Source organism: Salvelinus sp. IW2-2015, linkage group LG32, assembly GCF_002910315.2.
Source record: "Salvelinus sp. IW2-2015 linkage group LG32, ASM291031v2, whole genome shotgun sequence".
Taxonomy (NCBI): Eukaryota; Metazoa; Chordata; class Actinopteri; order Salmoniformes; family Salmonidae; genus Salvelinus; species Salvelinus sp. IW2-2015.
This window is the reverse complement of record NC_036871.1, coordinates 37696058-37701384: the sequence shown is the minus strand read 5'-3', so window position 1 is coordinate 37701384 and position 5327 is coordinate 37696058. Positions and strand designations below refer to the sequence as shown.

The 5327-nt window shown below is 43.1% G+C and overlaps 1 protein-coding gene and 1 pseudogene across 1 annotated transcript in view; one reads left to right on the top strand and one right to left on the bottom strand.

Annotated features, from left to right (window-relative positions):
* The window catches only part of LOC111957052 (kelch-like protein 24), a 60776-nt gene that overhangs the window by 8091 nt on the left and 47358 nt on the right, over positions 1 to 5327 (top strand). The gene's annotated exons all lie outside the window — the stretch shown is intronic.
* The window catches only part of LOC111956575 (kelch-like protein 24 pseudogene), a 6561-nt pseudogene continuing 3746 nt past the window's right edge, over positions 2513 to 5327 (bottom strand).

The following is a 5327-nucleotide window of genomic DNA, read 5'->3' as shown; positions in this document are numbered from 1 at the left end:
GTAGAGAGAGGAGAGAGGGAAGGGGAGAGAGAAAGAGAAAAGAGTCAGAGAGGGAAGGAGAGAGCGAGAGAGGGAAGGGGAGAGAGAAAGAGGAGCGAGAAGAGAGAGAGAGGGAAGGAGAAGAGCGGAGAGAGGGAAGGAGAGAGCGAGGAGAGAGCGCAAGAGAAGGAAGGAGAGAAAGAAGGAGAGGGAGAGATAGAGAGAGGGAAGGAGAGAGAGAGAGAGAGAGAGAGAGTCATAAATAATAAGGAGGAATGAGTGACCCGAAAGAGAGAGGGAGATGAGAGGGAGGGAGAGTCGGGGACATTATGTTGACATTTCCAGGCATGGCTTGTGGGTAGATTGATAGCGCACATTGAGGACATGTAGAGCACAAGATATAAACACTGAAACTCTTTCCCTCTAGGCCAGACTGTGAACTTACAGGGAAAGATATAAACACTGAACTCACTCTAGGCCAGACTGTGAACTTACAGGGAAGATATAAACACTGAACTCTTTCCCTCTAGGCCAGACTTGTGAACTTACAGGAAAGATATAAACACTGAACTCTTTCCCTCTAGGCCAGACTGTGAACTTACAGGGAAAGATATAAACACTGAACTCTTTCCCTCTAGCCAGACTGTGAACTTACAGGGAAAAGATATAAACACTGAACTCCCTCTAGGCCAGACTGTGAACTTACAGAGAAAGATATAAACACTGAACTCCCTCTAGGCCAGACTGTGAACTTACAGAGAAAGATTATACACACTGAACTCCCTCTAGACCAGACTGTGAACATACAGGGAAGAGATATAAACACTGAACTCCCTCTAGGCCAGGACTGTTGAACTTACAGAGAAAGATATAAACACGGACTCTTTCCCTCTAGGCCAGACTGTGAACTTACAGGGAAAGATATAAACACTGAAACTCCCTCTAGACCAGACTGTGAACTTACAGGGAAAGATATAAACACTGAACTCCCTCTAGGCCAGACTGTGAACTTACAGAGAAAAGATATAAACACGGAACTCTTTCCCTCTAGGCCAGGCTGTGAACTTACAGGGAAAGATATAAACACTGAACTCCCTCTAGGCCAGACTGTGAACTTACAGGGAAAAGATATAAACACTGAACTCCCTCTGTGCCAGACTGTGAACTTACAAGGAAAGATATAACACTGAACTCCCTCTAGGCCAGACTGTGGACTTACAGGGAAAGATATAAACACTGAACTGCCTCTAGGCCAGACTGTGAACTTACAGGGGAAGATATAAACACTTGAACTCTTTCCCTCTAGGCCAGACTGTGAACTTACAGGGGAAAGATATAAACACTGAACTCCCTCTAGGCCAGACTGTGAACTTACAGGGAAAGATATAAACACTGAACTCCCTCTAGGCCAGACTGTGAACTTACAGGGAAAGATATAAACACTGAACTCCCTCTGTGCCAGACTGTGAACTTACAGGGAAAGCCTGAGGTATGGCATTACATTGGAAACCCATGCAGTCAGGGACTGTAGATTACATTATCCTACTGCTGCCCTGTTAAACTTGGGCCCAGTGAAGCTTTAAAAAGGGCAGTCTGCGCCACACTTGGTCAGCACACTTCTCCAGTACTAACCAGCCCGGTAAAAGGCTATAAAGGCCCTGGGTAGAAGTTCCCCATTGGCACAGATCTAGGAACAGCTTACCTTCTGTAAATCCTAACCTCAACCATTAAGGGTAAGGACTCAGACTGACCATAGATCAGCGTTTATGAGCAATTTTATCCTCGAAAGCTATAAAGCGCAAAGAGCCGTGTGACCCTGACTCTTGGCCAATGGAAGAGATGGAATGAGTGAGCTGGCCAATAAGGGCCTCCCTGGCACCGCGCCTGCAGATTCTGTCCAGATGTTGCTCTCACACTTTTCCTCTTAATAAAATCAAAATAAAAAGACATGGCAAACATGCCATTACTCCCTGTTCTTCACTCCACAGAGAGGGAAGAGATAGCTGAGTACTCTGCAAGCCGTGTCTCAATAGGCTGGAAAATAAATATTCCCTTAGCTGGTCTCCTTTTCTTGAATGACTGAGTGTTTCCCTTTTCCTGGTCGGAATCAGCAATTCTGTCTCTATTAATTTTAACATTTACATTAAGTCATTTAGCAGACGCTCTTATCCAGAGCGACTTACAAATTGGAAAGTTCATACATATTCATCCTGGTCCCCCCCGTGGGGAATGAACCCACAACCCTGGCGTTGCAAGTGCCGTGCTCTACCAACTGAGCCACACGGGACCACGGGACCATTAATGGCCATCTGGACTGGAAGGATATGGTGATAGTGATAGGTAGGCCCCTTCCAATCCTTCTAGCTATCTCTAGTCATTCAGCAGATAACACAAGGGAAGGATGTTACTACAATTAACCATTGAAGCAGATGGCTCGCATGTATACTTCCTGGTATTTCCTGATCTCTTTCATGACACAACCAATTCATGATGATATATTCCATGACTAATCGTTGTTTAGGATGGCAGACTGTCAGCCAACAGACGAGAGCTCACCTGAGACCAGGATGTCGTTACGCAGGGCACAGACGGCGTACTCTGACTTGGTGAACTCTGGGAGTTTGGCCAGGCCTTCCACTCTCTCCGTCACAGGGTCGTAACACTCTGTGTGGGCAGGTTGAACCCTCCCACCCTCTCACAAGCCCCCCACCACCACAATACACCTCTGAGTAGCCAGTCGACCTGCAGATAGAGGGATGGAGGAAGGTGGAGAGAGGGAGATGGAAGGAGGGGAGAGAGAGAGAAAGCGAGAGAGGACAGTAATAAACCAACTATACAGTAACAAGACTCATCAAAATAAACCTAACACTAGTCGCTGTTGAGAAATAAGACAGCACAGAAAGACTACACAGAACAACATTACACAACACAGCACTTATTCCAGAGGAACATTAACATAACATGCCATTCACAGCTCCACCCCAGAGGAACACAGACAACACATCTCCACCCCAGAGGAACATAGACAATGCAGGTGACTGTGAGAAAACGAGACAGCAATGAGATACAAACTCAGCAACACTACAATCCAGGCCAGTCACTTTGAATCATGACTATAGTGAAAAAGAGAAGTTAGTACGCTTCACAGCGTAATTCACAACGTGTAATATGTCATACTTTATCACATGATTGTACTTATCTACCTGGGCAAAATACTCAAAATACACGTTCTTCTTAAGAACAGAAATAACTTGCTAAAGCCCACTGAATATCAAGACCTCAGTAAACCATCTGAATGGTGCCCTATCGTGCCTCACTGTTTGGAAAGCGCATGCCAGGGCTATGACGTGATCTCCTTCGGTTGGGGGAGCGATTCATGCAGGCTCCACACTCTGTGGTACTGTCAACAATCCTTCATCCTTTATAATTCAACTTCAGAATATTCTAGCTCTAAATCAAACTCAATTACATTTGACCTTTATTTATACAGGGGTGTCAATATGCTAGCCAACACACTTTCTCCATACCTTTCCAACGTTTCTGTTTAAAACATAGCACTGGAATGATGAGTGCAGGTCATAGGTAAGAAGATGAGGTCAGGGGTGTGTGGCGCTAAACTCTGTTGGCAGGAGATGGAACTAGAGGTCACTGGGGTCAGACACAGACAGACAGACAGCACAGAACAGAGACAGACAGACAGACAGACAGACAGACAGACAGACAGACAGACAGACAGACAGACAGACAGACAGACAGACAGACGACAGACAGACAGACAGAACAGACAGACAGCAAAGACAGACGAGACAGACAGACAAACCTGACAGACAGGCAGGCAGACAGACAGATACAGAAAGACAGACAGACACAGACAACACAGACGGCAGGCTCCACGCCTGTTCTGATCTGGCCTGGATACTGACACGGTACTCTTGAAGAGAGACAACGTCAACTCCCTGCTAGCTAACTGGCACCCAGCGTCAAATAAACTTAACCCCAGACAACGCCACAGACATGGAGAAAAGCACTGTATAAACAAGTGAGTCTAAAAAGCAGACGTGTCTATGTGGCTTTAAAAACGTAAACTTATCCGCTAACTCATCACACATACTCTAACATGTAACACAGAATACATAAAGACACATACATCTCTAACATGTAACACCAGAATACATAAAGACACATACATACTCTAACATGTACACAGAATACATAAATCACACACATACTCCAACATGTAACACAGAATACATAAAGACACATACATACTCCAAAATGTAACACAGAATACATAAAGACATCACACATACTCTAACATGTAACACAGAATACTAAAGACACATACATACTCCCAAAATGTAACACAGAATACATAAAGACATCACACATACTCTAACATGTAACACCAGAATACATAAAGACACATACATACTCTAACATGTAACACAGAATACATAAAGCATCACACATACTCTAAACATGTAACACAGAATCAATAAAGACACATACATACTCCAAAATGTATCACAGAATACATAAAGCACATAAATACTCTAACATGTAACACAGAATACATAAAGAACATCACCATACTCTAACATGTAACACAGAATACATAAAGCACATCACACATACTCTAACATGTAACCAGAATACATAAAGACACATAAATACTCTAACATGTAACACAGATATACATAAATACACACACATACTCCAACATGTAACACAGAATACATAAAGACATCACACATACTCTAACATGTAACACAAGAATCATAAAGACACATACATACTCCAAAATGTAACACAGAATACATAAAGACACATACATACTCTAACATGTAACACAGAATACATAGACACATAAATACTCTAACATGTAACACAGAATATATAAAGACATCACACATACTCTAACATGTAACACAGAATACATAAAGACACATACATACTCCAAAATGTAACACAGAATACATAAAGACACATAAATACTCTAACATGTAACACAGAATACAAAGACATCACACATACTCTAACATGTAACACAGAATACATAAAGACATCACACATACTCTAACATGTAACACAGAATACATAAAGACACATACATACTCCAAAATGTACCCCCGTTTAAGTTTTTAAAGCCACATAGACACGTCTGCTTTTTAGACATCACTTGTTTCAACAGTGCTTTTCTCCAGTCTGTGGCGTTGTCTGGGTTAAGTATTATTTGACGCTGGGTGCCAGTTAGCTAGCAGGGAGGTGACGTGTCTCTCTCAAGAGTACCGTGTCAGTATCCAGGCAGATCAGAACAGGCGTGGAGCCTGCCGTCTGTGTTTGTCTGT